Source organism: Podarcis pityusensis (genome assembly GCF_964106645.2).
Source record: "Podarcis pityusensis genome assembly, chromosome: 1".
NCBI lineage: Eukaryota > Metazoa > Chordata > Lepidosauria > Squamata > Lacertidae > Podarcis > Podarcis pityusensis.
This window is the reverse complement of record NC_138028.1, coordinates 83,273,531-83,291,482: the sequence shown is the minus strand read 5'-3', so window position 1 is coordinate 83,291,482 and position 17,952 is coordinate 83,273,531. Positions and strand designations below refer to the sequence as shown.

The window sequence follows — 17,952 nt, the reverse complement described above, 5'->3', positions numbered from 1 at the left end:
TTTCTCATCACTTGTATCTCCTTATTTGTTTGTTTTTAAAAAATCACCGGCAGACTTTCTGCTTGCCAGGTGCTCGAGGCAGAAGAACATGATTGTCAAAAATAGTTGCTGATCATGTTAAGACTAAAATAAAATTTAAAAATTGGTGCCTTGAAGCATTCTAATATAAGGAACAGAACCATTAATATGTATGCAGAGTAACATAAAAAGAGATCATTAATTGATTTGAGTTTGGGAAGAATTCACTTTCAATTTGTGAATAATTAACTACATAAAACAGAATAGAGAGACACGAAGGTCATGAGTAGAAATGCATTGAACAAAATGCCCTTGCTGGTCAGTAGGTATGCTGCTAAGCAACAACCAAAGGCTCTGATTCAGCAAAGCATTTAACTCAAATCCAGCAAACTTAGCAAGCCACACTGTGAAGCACCTCTCCTTTAAAAAGCAGGTGTGGAGCAGGAGGTGAGGGGCTTGAAGTGGGCTGTGGGGAGACAGGTAGCTGAGGTGTAAAGAGAGGTGTTGGGGAAGGGTAGTAGACAATATCGGCAAACAGAGCAAACAGGGATGGCAGCTCCTTGTATGTTTGATACCCTTTTAATTGGCCAGCTGAGGTGAGTCTGGCTGCTGAAAAATAGTCCTGGGAATTGCAGCTTGGCAAGAGTGCTGCAAATAAAGTTAGAATTCTCTAACCTCTATTTACATAGACAGAATTATGGTTAGGGAGAATCTTGTTGTCTTAAACCAGCTGAGCAAGTAGCCCTACCCTTTTCCTCTGCAGAATATCAATTCTCCTCATAGAGGCAGCAATAAAATCAAAATTATCTGCAGAGAGGGATCCTATGCAGGCCTACTTGGAAGTGTATTCTGTTGAGCTCAATGAGACTTGCAGTACAATCCTATGCATGCCTACCTAGAAGTAAACCCTTGATTTTAATGAGACCTACTTCCAGGTATGCAAGTATATTACAACCTAAATTCCTAGTAAGTGCACTTAGGATTGGAGTATAAAGACAGGGCTAGATTGACTTAAGGTCAATTCAAACTATAAAGTATCTAACAAAGACAGCAATTCTACATCCACTTACATGGAAGCAAACTGCACTGAACTCAGTGGCACTTGCTTCCAGGGAGACATATATAGGATTGCACTGTTCATTTCAATTACATTTTAGTAGTTGTGTGATACTCTTGGAAGTCCCTTTTCTGTGACAATACTGAGATATCTTATCCACCCAAAATTAATAAGAGGTGGCAATAGCCTTACTGCTGCCCTTCAGCGATTCTGAGATGTGGGATCAATCCTACACAGTAAAACAAACTAACTAACCCTCCTTATAAGTTTATTATGGCTCTTATCTTCAGTGATAGCCAAGGTCAAATCCACTAGGGATTTGCTTCTTGACTAGCTCCAGGCCTCATTTATTTTATCCTTGTTGCTAATTTCAGCTGCTATGTTGACTTTCCAAACAGCAGAGTGGGGATAAGGACATTTTCCAAGCTTCAGACTCCCCCATTTCCTGGGTCAACAAGAATAAAACTTTCCACAGGAACTCTGATTTCACAACATATTGTCGTGACTATCAGATCAAAAAGAGAAGAAGGCCTACAGCTTTAATTATTTCACAGAAGAGCTTTTCTCACCCCTTGCTGAAATCCCCTTTTCAACAGAAACCCTCTCCTCTTTTGCATCTCACCTAGGGCTTTCAAAGGTGGAATTGATGGGGGGGGGGAGAACAATTTTGCGGGTTTCCTTTAAAAATGCTTTTGGGGTATCCTGGTTTTTACTTTTTGAAATATGGCAACCCTATCTCACCACACTTGCCTTCTGTTTATAGAATGGGGGGAAATATGTTGCAATTCACTAGTGTCAATGTGACTGTTTTGTACTCACGGGTCTTTACAGTGTAACCTATAAACTAATAGCAAACTGATTTTATACTCAAAATGGCAACATTCACACACACAAACAGGTTTGGGGAAAACCCAAGGTTTATAGCAGTACAAGAAAAATATTTAGAGGGAAAGCCCTACAGGGATGAGGGGTAAACACACACACGGGGGGGGGGGATGTTCAGTGAGGACTGAGCATGGCCAATTGGCACAACATGCTGACTTACAGTTAAAGAGAGAGAATAGAACAGAGTATCCTAGAAAAGGTTAGCTGGCACACCACATTGCAACATTTTGTTGCAGGTTCCACTTGCTGACCACTCATTTGGGATAATGCAAAACTATCTCTCTCTACACTTAGTACCACCAACAGTTGAACACACATTTGCACAGCCTGCCACACACCTAAATAATATGCACTACACTCTTGTGTCTGCATGCCTGCACATCCAAGTGCACCTTGTTTCTGCAAAGGAGGGAGTGAAGGGAAGGGAAGGCCCAGGCACATTTCACAGCATTCTGGCTTTCTAAAGCAAATAAATGTACAAGTAGCCGTGAAACATGTTTTTAAAACTATGATCTAAGGAAAAACAAACACTGCCTAATTTAACTATACCTGCGGTTTCCTCAAGGTCTTGGTCATCCCATGAGAGAGCTTTCTCCTTTTCTTTTCAAAGAGGGAAGTTAGCTCATGCTCAGAAGCATAAGGTCCATTTAGAAATGTCCACAAGCAGTGGACAAGACCTAAAGGAAACACAAGTCTAGGGGAATTGACAACTGCTCTAATAGACCATACTCCCATTTAATTCCATTTTCATCCCAGCAAATAGATTAGAAAGTAGTAATTGATGCAAATTGTTCTCTTGCTGATACAAAAGGGAGGTGCTTGGATATTTGGTTAAATGAATAAAAAGACAAGGTTCTGTGCAGTTTCTGACCACCTGAGGCATAGACACAGACGACACTGTCCATTTCCTGAGCAGCACAAACTGCAGGGCCTGTATAAACTTTTAGGTAATAATTGAGCAAGTGGAAGATAAAATGAGGACTTTGCGAAATATATGATTCAGCAGACCTCAGTAGGGCACAAAATCATGTGTTCTTGCTTATGAGCAAGAAAAAGAGGCAAGAGAGAAGTCTGCAGATATCAGACAAAGACTGATTCTTTTCATTATCTCCTTGCCTGCCATTTCAGGACCACAAACAGTGGACAGGACCTCGGATAAATGCTGGAGGCAGTGCTTTGTTGGTTTTGAAAAGAGGAATAAGGCTGCAATGCTGCACACACTTACAAGGGAGTAAGTCCCACTGTACTCACATATTGCTTTTGTCCCACTGTTGCCTCTGGTCAAGCAGTTGTTGAAACAATATGAAATGCTGCAAAACCTGTTTGTCAGACATAACAATGGGATGAGTGCATATGCCCTACTCAATGGCATACTCTATCTTCAACTCTGAAAAGCAAGCAAAACAAATCACTTGTCTCCCACTAAAGAGCTTCTCTTGGGATTCCAGAGACCACTTCTGAGCAAGGCCTGTCTTTACCCAGAATCCTCCTACCTCAATATTTCACAACAAAAACTCTTCCTCCTTGTTCCAGGGGTCTAGAACACCACCAGGTACTCACCTGCTCCAAAGGATACATGCTAGTATTGCCAGCTTTTCTCTAGAGAGCCAGACCTGCCATGAATTCCACATCTACTTATGCTAGTCAAGGATGTTGACTTTCAGCATCCCAAAACCACAACACGGAACAATTTCCAGGTGTGCTGTAAATAGTGCATGTTTGGCTTTCTTTTCAGAGCAGAGACAGATATGGGGGCTATTTTAATTTTCTGTAGAATTTTATATTGGGTTGAGATTTTGGCCTATTCATCTGTTTTCAGTAATGACACCTACCCTGGAGACAGGACAATTAAGAAACCTAAATAAATGCACAACACGTGGGATACAAACACTTCCTCACAACTACCGGTCTGCTCAGAATTTATTCGGGTAGCCGGCCTCTCATCTCTGAATAGTCACTACCTGTATCCATATAACCTCAGGCAACCTCAGGGCCATGGGTTCGAGCCCCACTTTGGGCAAAAGATTCCTGCATTGCAGGGGGTTGGACTAAGATGACCCAAGTCTACGATTCTGGTACAAAAAGCAAGAAACACCTCCCTTCTATTCTTTGACCACCTTTCAGAGCAACCTACTCCCAACTGCTCACACACACCTGTACAAGTCAAACTTTCTGATGTCTTCCTATGAAGTTAGGCGCCGAGGCTGCTTCCCTCCCCACATTTTCACGGCAGCAGTAGCAGCCCGACACGTGGCTCATTTACTCAGAAGTCGCCGGGGATGCATTCAAGGTAGGCACGCTCAAATATCATTGCGCCGAGAGCAACCAACTGCCAAGATCCCTCTGACAAATAGGCGCTTTTAGGGGGCACCTGGCGCTCCAGACATACCTCCTTCCTAAGGCTCAAGGCCCCTTTTCCACTCAGTCCAATGCGAAGAGGGGGACGTCGACTAGCCCCGTGTGGCCAAAGGACAGGCTGCTCGGGAAGAGACCACTATCCGTGCCCACCCCCCCTTGGAAGAGACCACTATTCCTCCCACCTGCACATATACGCGCTGGCAACCTCCCTCAGCTGCAGGTACTTTCCCCTTCCCTCCCCACGCGCCCGGAGGTGTCAGTCACCGGCCCCGCCCCCGCCCTGCCCCCCAGGGGCCCCTCGCCGATTGGGTGGCCGCCTCTCCCTGCCTACTCCCTCCCCTGCTCGCACGAGGCTCCCGGCGACAGGCCCGCCCCAGCCCCACATGAAAGGAAGCCGCGCGCATTTGCTCCCGCGGAGAGACTCACCCTGCCCGCGTCAATCCGGCCGGCCGACTGTTGTCATAGCGGTGGGTCGTGCAGCCCTGGCCGCGCGCCACGGGTGTCCTCCATAGGCAGCGCGGGGTGCGCTGACGTCAGCGCGGAGACACGCCTCTCCCGCTCGCCGTCTCTTCAGGAGCCGCGTATTGGACCAGCCCCCGCCCCCCTGGGCCGCGCCAGATGAAAGGGATTGTTCTCCTCGCCACCTTCGGCGCGCCAAAGCGGCCGCGCTTTTCGCCCTTAGCCCTCCTGGAACCCTATATATAGGTTGCGGCAGCCCTATCGGGGATTTACCGGGGGGGGGGGGGGAGACACGCGTCAGAAATGGAGTGGCGGCGTGCCGGTGTGACAAAATGCCACTTCAGATGATCGCTAACAACAACAACAGACCGGAGCAGCAACACAACAGAACAGCAAAGTGCTGGTTTTGAACCACTGTTCGTGACGCCCTCGATCCAATACAGGGTTTCTCAAACTTGGGTCTCCAGCTGTTTTTGGACTACATCATCCCTAGCTAGCAGAACAAGTGGTCAGGGATGATGGGAATTGTAGTCCCCCCCCCAAAAAAAAAGTTGGAGACCCAAATTTGGGAAACCCTGATCCAATACATTTTGCTCCCTGAGGCAGACATAAGAAGCTGCTTTTTACTGCGCCATACCATCAGGTCCATCTAGCTCAGTATTGTCTACACTGACTGGCAGCTGCTGTCCAGGATTTCAGACCAGGATCTCTCTCAGCCCTACCAGGAGATGGTGGAGATTGAGCCTGAAGCCTTCAGGTCAAAAGGCAAACGCTTTAACTCTCCCCTAAGTAATTTTGGACTCATCAGGCAAAAAAGAAAGGAGGCCATTTCCCCCTCCTTAGTAAAAATACAATAATAAATAACACTTTGCTTCCCTGCCAAATCCGCCACCTGAGGCAGCTGCCTCACTCCGCCTGTAGTCCTGCTTTTCTGGTGTGCTACTTTCTTGTTTTCAGGGATTTTGCTCAAACTGGAGGGCAGGGAGAAGTATTCAAAAGTGGAGTTCCATACCTGTTGCCAGAAGTCGTACAGAGCATTTTACCACCTCCACGTTTGATGTCCTACCATGTAGTTCTGCTGCATGTGCTGAAGACCCAGTACTATCTAGAGATCATACTTCTGTCACCCCACCCAGGAGGATTTGCTATTTTGATAACTGTGTGTGCCTCTCACACATTTCCTACACGCATGTGCCAAAGTGACTCACAACACAAAAAACAATGATACAATAACTGCAGTACATATAACTGTTACAAAAAAACCCTCCCTTTAATTCACTTGAAAGGCAATCTGGCAGGCCACCAACTGCTGGGAAAGGAGGGGAAAGAGCATCCAGCTGTGCAAAGGGAGATAGGAGCACAATTTTTAGTGAGCCCAATATATTTCAGATCCAGTTTATCCTCAGGGGTAATCTCAAATCAGGATTGTCAATATGGTATTGAAATACTGTTACTACTTGCTAACCTGGCACTCTGCATTTTTCATGTTAATTGAATCTTTTTCATGAACAGTCTGGAAAAACTTGGACCACAATTCATAGACTCATGGAACTGTACAATTAGAAGGGATCATGAGGGTCATCTAGTCCAACCCCCTGCAATATAGGATTCTTTTGCCCAGTTTGGGGCTTGAACCCATGGTGCTGAGATTAAGAGCCTCATGCTCTACCAACTGAACTATCCTTGTGATTCATCTGCTTTTACATAAACTGGTTACTGCTGAGAACACAGGTTGGAATTCTCCCAGGCTGGAAGTAACTATACAGGAAAATACACAGGAAAGCAGATAAGGAGAGACAAACCAAAGAGAGCCAGATAAAAGTGACCAGTGGGCCCTGATTTGTTGTAGGTTTGCCTGTAACATGCCCACATTTTCTCTATCTTTCTTTGGGCAGGCTCCAGAATGTGCAATGATCAGAGCCCAGTATACACATGTCTGTTTATTGGCATGGTGTGTGTAATGTGTAGCCAGCCTCTTGAGCTTGCAGTTTTTGTTGAGCAGAAAAGCTGAGTATGTTTTGAATTGCTAAGAAAATACTAGTGGTTATGATGGGCAGAGTGTGTGGCAGGTAATCTAAGAGTTAACCAGCCAGAGAACTATTGTTATTGGTGGCTATAAATATATGTAGGTGAATGAATGATAGATAGATAGATAGATAGATAGATAGATAGATAGATCGGATGAGACAAGCTGCATCAGACAAAGGCTGTCAAGTCCAGTATCCTGTTCCCATATTGGACAAGCAGAAGCCTATTGGAAAACCACATCCAGACATGAACACAAAAGCATTATCCCTATTGTATATAGTATACTTCGGAGATCTCTGGGAAAGTGCACCGCAACCCTTAATGGAACCCTTTTCAGTGAGAGCCAGGTCACCCAATGTCAAGGTGAAGGGTATGTTTTGCTCTCACCACAATAGTATCAAATACAGCACTTTGCCTAGCAAGCATTCACTTATATAAGTGGGGCTAGGCAAAAATATTTTGCTGCCTAAGGCAAAGAACAAAATGGTAATGCACCCATTCCACATACAAAAACCTGACAGGACTGCCAGCTGAATCTTCTTTCAACATTGGTGGTGGGACAACATCTTCCACCATACACAGCTTAGGAGGTACAGGACTAACTTGCTTAGGAAACTCAGGAATGGAGGTGGGAGTGCACCTACCTCCTGACATCTTCCACCTGAGGCAGCTGTCTCATTCTGCCTATTGGTAGGTCTGGCTCTGTGTGTATAAAAGGGGATACCAGCAAGTGGGGGCTAAACCTTATGCCTGCTCCTATATTCACATCTCCACCTCTCATATTCACATTCCTGATTCTTATCCTGTGTAACCCCATCCTGTGTTCAGTTTCACACTAGTGTGTTGAAGTGTGATAGTGTGTTGAAGAGAGGGTTACATCTGCATTTCTACCTACCTCACTGCAGCTAATGACCTTGTTATTGTATATAATACGAGACCTGTGTCTTTTAAATAATTCACCAAAAAGAGGGCCACACTTTATTGCAGATGGGAGAAAAGGCCAAACCATTTGACTAGTCAATTGTGGAGGCTGCAAGGTTTTTATAGTTAGGAAACCTGAATGAAATGTACAATTTTACATCTGTTGAAGTAGTAGTGTGCGTAATGCATAAATGAATCCAGTGGGTTTTAAAACAAAAGCAAAAAACCTGTAATCAATAAATAAGTAAATAACCTCCAGAACTATTTGAATACTGGTGGAGGGGGCAGGTAACGAAAGGATAAATTCTCAGCTGATCCAGAAGTTGGGTTGTCCTACTCCCTTTAACAAAAAGAATAGTTGATGTTATGTGGGGGCAAGACTTATAAAAGGGATTAATCCAGCTGATCTAGAATGTATACTGATGTCAGTATGGTTTGGATTTTACTACTCCACTTTGAGGACTGAATGCGATGTTCACAATCCATGTTTCCAGACCTAGTGTTGCAGTGAGGGTTAGATTTCAGGGCTGTAGTCCAGGGACCCGGGTGGGTGGGTGGAATTGCCACTCAGGGCATGGCAGGTTATGGTGGCAGTGGCAAACCTCCCCCATGTTAGCAGCTAAGCCAGCATGCTGGGGCTCACCTGGACAGGTGATCACTGCTGCAGTATTCATTTTTTTCTTATTTTAATTTTTTTATATAGTTGAGAGCTGTGATCCATCCTTAAGCACTCCCCCTCTCCAGCTCCAATACCAGAAGGAAGCCCAACTCATGGCTATGTATACATTGGTACCTTGAAAAGCAGTGAGGTAGCTTCCCTCCTCACTGCAACTGACTTTCTTAAATTGCTGTGTACACTGAAGAGGTTTCTTCATCCCGGATAACATTGGCTGGTTTCGTTCCCCACACCGCATTGCTGCATATATGCAATGCACACCCCTCTGCTTAACCTTAGCTTTCTTTTTTTCTCATCAAATGGAAGCTGGTTTAAGGGGAAGTGCATCAAAGAGGAGTATTCCTTAAAAAGCTGCAGGATTCAGATGCATTGTGACTAACATCATGTGTGCTCAGCTTCAAGCACCAGCAGTGGGAGCGCAGTGCAGTCAGAGTAAACCATAATGTGTACAACACAGCCTAAGAGAAAAGTGTCTGTAGCAATAGGAGAGGCACTGCCTGGGAGGATCCAATTTCCCTCGCCCACATGCTTCTTGAAGTTAAAATCAGAATTCACTCTCCCTTTATATGTGTGTGTGGTCAGAACAGACGCATCTATAAACAGATGCCCTCATCATATCCACTTTGGTTCTCAGAGGAGCTCACTAAGTTATCAGTAGCAACATGGATGGGCAAAAAACCTCTCCTTACTGGCTCTGGTGCTGAAAACCTGACACATTCTGACTGAAAGCCACAGCTGCTGAGCTGGGCTATCTGTCTCACCAAGTCACATTCTCCCAATACATCACTGCAGAAAAGCCACTGAACCCAGAAGCAGGCAGACAGGGAGCCGGGCCAGCCCATGCACTCTGGCAGCCACTCTGCATGTGCCTACATTGCTATGCTCCTATGATGCATGCTGGCCTCTATGGTTGCATTAGGGCATGTGCTGGAGCAGTGAGCAAGTGGCAGGGAAGTCTTGGAGGACAGAACTTTGTCGCCAAGAATACTCTGCACCCCCTTAGGTAGTCTGATTCTCTCATGGGTGGTAGAGGACACTGTCCTGTTGCTAGTGCAGAAATAAGATTCAGCTACCAGTCCTGAACCAATAGGCTTCTGTACATGCCATGGGTTGATGTGGGGGCAGCCCTGGGCTTCACCTTAAGGTAGCAAAGTGCATTGGTCTTGCTACTGTGAGCCAGACATGCAACAATAGCATATGCTCTGCAGTCCCCTGCACTATTATGGGTGAAAATTGCACATGTGCCTGTTTTGCAATCATAACATATATTTGGGACATATATTTGTTATCTGAAGAAGTGTGCATGCACACGAAAGCTCATAGCAATAACAAACTTAGTTGGTCTCTAAGGTGCTACTGGAAGGAATTTATATATTTGGGAGTGACTGTAGCTGCTTCACACATCTCCCTTTCACATAGGAGATACCGGTACATATATCCACTATTAAGTGTGAAGAGTTCATGCATGTTTATTTCACTTCATGAGCACATAGCAGGACTGTGGTTGCAATGAAAAGGCATACATGTGTTCCTCCCTACATGATAGTAGAGAAGTACTGCTGGCACATCCTATTTCCTACATGAAAATCATCGATTCAATGTGTGAAGCATCCTTACAGCTTGCAAAATCCTGTAACTGAAGCAAAACTGCTACTGAACTCATTCAAGAGGGTATGTGTATGTGCACATATTTTCCATGATGTGTGGGTGTTTTTTCATATTGAAAAAGAAGTTATGCATGAAGCAGGCCCAGAATGAACACCAAGTATTGAAAACAAGAAGAGTCTTATGGTGCCTTAAAGACTGAAAGATTTATTATGGAAAAGTATTTAGGGACCAAATAAATGTTATGTCATCATAAATCTGTTTGCCTTTAACATGAAACAAGATACTATGTTGACTTTTCTCCAATAGACTTGGCTAACCCCTCTAGAGGTTGTTGCCAAGTTTTGAAATTTTACCAGCAGCCAGCAGAGGGGGCCTTAGGCCCATGTATATGTATCACTGCAATTTGACATGCCCTTTACCTAGTCTGTCTTCTGTATTATGCATAATCAGGCAAAGTGCAGAAGGGTGCAGGCATGTATTTGAGGCTTGAAAGGTCTAAAACAGGTAAGTTTGAGAGGTGTTACTAGCAAGATTTACATCATAGTTCTTCAGCTGAGATCTGGTGCACAGCAGAGGAACTCCATGCAGATCCAACAATGATGGTGGAAAAAATGCTGGGGATGGATCGATGGCTCATTGGATGCATAGTGGGTGCCCAAAAAAAGAACCACCTGTTTGGTGCAAAGTACTGTATGTGCTGTATGTAAAAAGAAATACCTGCGGTATCAGAAAGCCTACTTGTTATTCATTTGTCTGTAGCTTTTATTTCTTTTTATGCTGTATTGTAATATTGATGCCTGCTTCTTGGGAGAAAAGCAATGACAAACATAGACAGCATCTTAAAAAGTAGAGACATCACCTTGCCAACAAAGGTCTGTATAGTAAAAGCTATGGTTTTCCCAGTAGTGATGTATGGAAGTGAGAACTGGACCATAAAGAAGGCTGATCGCTGAAGAATGGATGCTTTTGAATTATGGTGCTGGAGGAGACTCTTGAGAGTCCCATGGACTGCAAGAAGATCAAACCTCTCCATTCTTAAGGAAATCAGCCTTGAGTGCTCACTGGAAGGACAGATCCTGAAGCTGAGGCTCCAATACTTTGGCCACCTCATGAGAACAGAAGACTTCCTGGAAAAGACCCTGATGTTGGGAAAGATGGAGGGCACAAGGAGAAGGGGAAGACAGAGGACGAGATGGTTGGATAGTGTTCTCGAAGCTACCAGCATGAGTTTGACCAAACTGCGGGAGGCAGTGGAAGACAGAGGTGCCTGGCGTGCTCTGGTCCATGGGGTCACGAAGAGTTGGACATGACTAAACGACTAAACAGCAGCAGCAGCAAAATATTGTACACCACCACAGTTGTTTTCAGATGGTGGACAATTAATAAAATTATTTAAATAGAATATGCAGATAATCCATTACATGGATAGAAGTCCCATTGAAATGAGTTGACCTTTCTTTGAGTAAACATGCTTAGAGTTATTGTATTGCACTTGTTACACACGAATCAGAATTTTAAAAAATGGGAAAGTGCAACAATTCAGAGGCAAATTGAAGGACTACACTGGATTCTGTGGACAGAGGAAAGATGTAGTTTCAGGTGAACCCCTGATGTCTTCACTGTCAGGTTTTAATGATCGAATGTGTAGTATGAGAAGAGAAATCCTGGAAACATATAAAGAGCACATTTTCTGAAGAAGAGGAGGAGGAGAAGGAGGAGGAGGAGGAGTTTGGATTTGATATCCTGCTTTATCACTACCCCAAGGAGTCTCAAAGCGGCTAACATTCTCCTTTCCCTTCCTCCCCCACAACAAACACTCTGTGAGGTGAGTGGGGCTGAGAGACTTCAGAGAAGTGTGACTAGCCCAAGGTCACCCAGCAGCTGCATGTGGAGGAGTGGGGAAGTGAACCCGGTTCACCAGATTACGAGTCCACCGCTCTTAACCACTACACCACACTGGCGCTCTGCATCATTGATAAGCAGTAGAAGGGCCATAGCCAAGTGCTAGAGCATCTGCTTCAAATGAAGAAGGTCCCAGGTTCCATCCGAGGCATCTTCAGGTAGGATTTTGGGGTATCTCCCATCTGAACCCCAGAAGACCCATTAAAAGTCAGTTTCGCCATTGCTGAGCTAGATAGATCAGTGGTCTGATTCAGTTCAATGCAGCTTCCTATGCTCCCATCTCTGGTGAGGGGCAGGGCTTCCAGATGAGATAGTGTGGTTTAGAAGCATGTTTTGTGCAAGCATTGAAGAATCAGAACGGAATAGACATTCCCATCGTTTCCTGTTAGTTGGCAAGTCCATTCCAGCCAGGTCCTTTCAGAATCTGCATAGAGATGAATGGTGCTATTTAAACTCATTTTTGAATGATCTCATACCAGGGGTTGGATAGTAAGATAACCAAGTTTGCAGATGGCATCAAATTAGTATGGATGATAACATCAAACAGACTGTGAAGAGCACCAAAAGGGTCTCTTCAAACTGGGTAACTGAGCAACAGATGGCAGAGGAGATTCAACATAAATAATAAGTGCAAAGTAACATACATTGGCTATTGGGGAGAAGGGAACAGTTCCAACTTCACATATATATTCCAGTGGGGTTTGAAATGACTGATTTCACCTGTAAGAGATCACGGGGTCATGGAAGTAGCACTGAAAAAGTCAGTCCGCAGTCCGTTGTGCTGTGGGGTTTTTTGTGGCTTTGTTTTAAAAAGGCAAATGTGATGTCAGAATGGTTGGGAAAGGGCCCACAACAAAAACAGCAGATACCACATGGTCATTATATAAATCTCGTGTTCCCACATTTAGAATACTGAAAGCAGTTCTGATCGCCCCCACCTTAGAGATGGTGGAGAGCTGGAAAATAACTCAAACGGAGGTGGGGTATTGATTGAAGCGTCTTCCCTCTAGGAAAAAGTCTCGGGAATGTAAGGTTTTGTTTTGCTTCTTTAAAGAAAGGAGTAGGACTAATAGGGTTATCCTAACTATGTCTACTCAGAAGTAAGTCCTATTGAATTCAGACTCAGAAGTAAGTCCTATTGAATTCAGAGGGGCTCACATCCAGGTAATTGGGGTCAGGATTGCTTCTTTACTCTAAGATTTACACAGAGGTTTATAGTAACCATACATGGAGAAGAACGGCGAGGGGTGGGGTGTTTTTCTCTGAAAGCCCTAGGACACTGACTGACAACAGGTTCCTGGCAAGCAAATGGATTAATTTATGGAACTAATGGCCACAAGATGCGGTCGTGGTGACCTGCCTAGATGGTAGAAAAAGAATTAGCCACATCATTGATGATCAACTATCAGTGCTCATTAGTGCTAAAACATACACACAACAACGGTTAAACAGCCGCATGTTCCTGTTTGTCAAATGCTAGAGACAAACGAGAGGGGATGGGAATGTGGATCACGTTCTGCTTCTGAACTTCCAGGAGACGTCTGACAGGTCACCATGGTTGGGCAGGGATGCTCGGCAGCGGTAAACCCGTTTCTGTGTATTGTGGGTGCCAGAGTGTCTTGAGGGCGAGCACAGTCCTTAGTAGTTGCAACGAATTGGGATGGTCAGGTGAGACTAACATCACCTGCCTTGAGCAGACCAGGAGAAGAGCCTTACCTGTGTGGGAAGCGAAAGGGGCGTGGGATGGCTTTATGGGCAGCTAACTTGAGGGACTCAACGCAGGAAAGGGGGGTTCTGGATTTAGAAGGCTCTACAGAGGATGGGAAGGAAAGGAAAGGAGGAGGGAAAGCCACGCTCCTGATGCCAGGTGCCCATGCTTGGTTGGCCCCAGTGCATTGTGGGAGCGATCCTCCCTCCCTAAGCGAGCCGCATATGGCCAGCCAAGCGGATGACGGCCCCCCTGAGTCAGCCTGAGCTACCGCCCGCCACCGCCCACCTGCACCCTCACCGTCTGTCTCTCCATCTTGTGATATTTCACTCCGGAGGCAGCGAGGCAAACAAACTCGGTGCCAGATTGTACTGAAGAGCCCCTCCCCAGCCCTCCCTACGCTCTACAGAGCTCTTCATCAACATTGGGTGGTAGAATCTTATCTTCCCCCCCCCCAACTAACACACACACTTTCCCCCTGGACCTCCGACTTGCCCCCTCCTCCCAAGCCATGCCAATCAGAGGCGCATCTCCTTCGAAATGACAATTGCGGCCCACTCCTCTGCATCGCACGATGAGGTCATTTACACCGAGAGCTCTTTCTCCCGTTACTTAATGCAGATTAAGAAGATCCTGCGTGTACGTTCTGTCACTCGATTTAAAAAAAAAAAAAAAAAAAAAAACATTAAAAATTGGCATGTTCCAAGTTATAATAACTAAAGCTGTTCGACGTGGGTTGATTTTTGGTCACAAGCTAGCATTTTTGTAAATCCTAAAATGTTCAGCTTTTGCCAGAACTTCCAAGTCTATGACACAATTTGACTGGAGGGTGTTTTTAGTTTGTTTGTTTTGCTTTCGCCCAGGTTTCTGGTAACCAAAATGGACCAAACCCACAAATCCTTCGTCTTCAGAAACGGCAACATTTCCATTTTTAAACCCCTTTCAGTTTACTTGCCACTGCATAAGCTAGCCATGCCAAGGACTTGTAGACGGATCCGTCGGAGTACCTGATCCAACCTGCGTGAGCGTAAAACAAACTTCCAGTCTTCAGTCTTACCTGAAAGTATGTGTCTTATGAGACTTACTCCAGATTTCAAACATGCATTGGATCGGTTGTGTGGCTATTAGATGGCAATCCTAAAGCATTTACTTACGATCCATGTGATTAGGGATGGGCTGTGATCTCCAGGCATTTTAAACCCGCTACTTTGTATGGCAGTGGCGCAACCTGTCTTCTTGAGGCCTAACTCATATCCTCCAACATTTCTCCGATGAAAATAGGGACGTCCTATTCAACAACAACAACGCCGCAGGAGTTTCAGGAATTTCGCCTAGATTGGGTTGGCTCCAGATTTATAGTGGAAGCTCCACCATGTCTACTCGGAAGTAATTCCTTTGGAATTCCATGGCCTTGCTCCCAAGTAAAGGGGCGGGTCAGGATTGCAGGCTCAGTCCTGATCAGAACCGACCCATTGAAAAAAACAGGAGGTAACTAGCTTAGACTCTTGGATTTCACCGAGCCTACTCTAAGCACGACTAAGTCGGCCTCTAATCCATCTTCTACTAGCGCTGCCCTACACCAACCCTGCGAGCTTGGCGCGAAGGAAGGACAATGCTCCGATCTGCTTGAAGCTAATCGAGGACCATCTAGGCGAGAGTGGTTTTGGCTCTGAACCCAAAAGGGTTTGACCTTCAGCTCGCACACCCTTACACCCGATCCCCCGCGCGCTGACTCGGGTGTAAAGCGCGCCAGGATCGCAGCTCTGACCACTCCGCGGTCTCCGCTCCTACACCGGTTTACCTGCCCCCCCCTCAAAAAAAAAAATATTCAAGAGCCTTTGACATACGAATCGGTTATTTTATTTTATTTTTTAATGCCTGATGGAGAAAGTCCTGCGAAGGGAGAATCCTGACTTTTGCCCCCGCCCCCATTTCACGTGGGAATCGAACTGGCCCGAAAGCGAGCAGGAGCGAGATAAATAAGGGAGGCGGCGGCGGCTTCCTTTCCTGGGAGAGCAGCGATTCTTGGCAAGGGAGTCTTTGGCAGAGCTTCGGCCAGCTGGCGCCTCTTCCAGGTTGTCAGTTGCGCGGGCTCCTTTCTCCTTCTCCTCCACCTTCCTCCCGCTCCTTCCCGAGTCTCCCCTTTGGTTTTGGCCCAGAGAGACTCCGTTTTCTTGGCTGGCGTCTTTCAGGTCCTCCTCGATCACCCGCACTCCGCCACAGGGGACGATGATGGGGGGGGGGAGGGACACGGAAACCTGCCCCGGGGGAGCCTGGCCCCTCTCGCGGGCGAAAGTCCCGTCCCGTCGTCCGCTTTCCTGGTTTCCTTTCTCCCCATTCTACCGCACAACAACCCCATAAGGTTGTTTAGGATGAGCACTGGGGACTGACGGTTCAGCATCACTGGGTGGACATTTATGGCTGGCCCGCATCCCAATGCTCTAACCATTGCACAACACTGCACAACACTATATGACGACTCTCCAGGTTTTGTCACGTTCTGGCATGACTAGACAACTCTATCTAGCGCTGCGCCGCGGTGCAGTTAGGTACCGTGAGGCTTTGGGCTGAGTGGTCTTGCGCCCTCCTCCGCCCCTGGGACCGGGTTTAACCTTTCCGACCCTGCTCTTGGAAGTCCTGGACTTCTGCCCCCAAAGTCCTACCCCAAAGGCAATAGTGGCTGGTGACAACTGAAACTGGTAGGGCGGGTGGCAGGGAGGTCACCAGTAGGTGGAGCCAGAGCACATGAGAGCCAAGTCACTCTGGTTTTGGCCCGCTCTGCTTCCCTTGCTAAAAGGCAGCACTACCTCCTGGACTGGATGCGGTAGGCAAGTCGGGGGCTGGCTGAGAGCAGACTGAGGTTGGGGGGCACTGTCCCATCCTATCCGCCCGAATGGGTCGCCAGTCTCCACTGCAAAGGCACCGCAGCTTCCTGCATTGCAGGGGGTTGGACTAGATGACCCTTGGGACCCTTTTCTAAGTGCGTCTTTGAATGTCGACGACGTAGACGTTCTGCCTGTGCTCTCCTCCCGCCCATCGTAAGGACGAGCGTCCTTTTGTTTAGCTATCCCGATGAGCTTTTTCTATCTGGGAAAGGCAAATCTTGTCGAGATGGTATCTTCTAGTAGGGGACGCTTCGTTTTGCACAGTAACCTGTCTGTGTCCCCCCCTCCCTCTTAAGTAAACAGCCCTGGGGACGTCTGTTGAAAGGCGGTAGAGAAATTCCAATTGCACCGAGGCTGGAATCCTGGACGCACCGACTGTGGGAGCAAGCGCCATTGAGCGCAGTAGGGGGAAAGGTGACGCCGCCTGCTCTCCGCGCAGACTTTCTCTTGGTTCGCGTTTCCTGTTTCCATGCTCTTCCAATAGGGCAAATTTTCTGGATGAGCCATGGGATGAGGTTCCCACTCCCATCAGCCCTAGTCAGTATGCCCTGTGGTCAGGGATGATGGGAGCTGGAGTCCAGCAACATTGGAAAGGCCGCAACGTCCCCACGCCTGTATCCAGAGCCCCGACGTTTACACGAAAGAACCGCGTCCTTAAACTTGTTTCAGCCTTATATATCGGCTGTTTTTCAGTGTAAGCGACTTCCCATCTGCTCCAGCTCCATGGAGCTGTGTTTTATTCTGCCCTGAACTTCTCCCGCTAAGCGTGTGTGTGTTTTGGGGAGAGCGAGTTGGCCAAGGTCACTTGCCCAACCACTTCGATTTGGGGGAAGTAGGCGCTGATACTCGGATTCCCCACCCCCACCCCGCTTGCTTGCTCGCTCGCTCGCTCTGTCAGGCTACTGAGAAATACCTCGAAATCTTTCCAATGGAAACGAAACCAGATTTCCCAACCCTAAAGAACAGTCCCGCTTTTTGCCGTGAGGCAAGCACGAGCCAAACACACCGGAGATCAGAAACTTCTCCCCACGGTTGCTCTGTTCAAAGAGGGGGAGCTGAGGAGGTCGCGCTTCCTCGACAGCCGTGCCCTCTAATCCCTCTAGCCCCCGCCTTCAGCCAAATCCAGTTGCAGTTCCTAGGTAGAAGGAAAACTCTGCATATGCTCAGAAGCACCCTCTTCCTATGATCACTTAGCATGCGGCGGGAGAGGCTTACGCCCTGGCCTCCAGCCGCTTCTCAGAAAGTGCCTGGCTACACAGTTCATCTCCTCCAACCTCCGCTTCTCTGTGCAGGAGGCGCAATCTGCGTTTGGAGCCATCGGGAAGGTGCGCGTCGGAACAGGTGTACGGGTGGGGGCGCATGCTCAGATCTCCTTAACTTTTTCTTTGCCCAACCATTCATTCACCCCGCAAAGCACCGGCTTCAATGGGAGCTTACTCCCAAGTAA

General features: G+C 46.8%; 1 protein-coding gene across 5 annotated transcripts in view; it reads right to left on the bottom strand.

The window, feature by feature from the left end:
* SLC43A3 (solute carrier family 43 member 3) overlaps nucleotides 1–5,888 on the bottom strand; it is a 46,580-nt gene extending 40,692 nt beyond the window's left edge. Inside the window, exons 1-2 of one of the 5 annotated variants that reach the window (XM_080994604.1) lie at nucleotides 4,745–4,818; nucleotides 3,212–3,279 (exon numbers count right to left, since the gene is read on the bottom strand). The gene's annotated coding sequence lies outside the window, so the exon portion shown is untranslated. Of the gene's footprint in view, nucleotides 1–3,211; nucleotides 3,280–4,349; nucleotides 4,494–4,744; nucleotides 4,864–5,789 lie in introns of those variants that run through there. The other 4 variants (XM_080994605.1, XM_080994597.1, XM_080994603.1 and 1 more) reach the window with 4 other exon arrangements.
* Nucleotides 5,889–17,952: the final 12,064 nt, after the last annotated feature.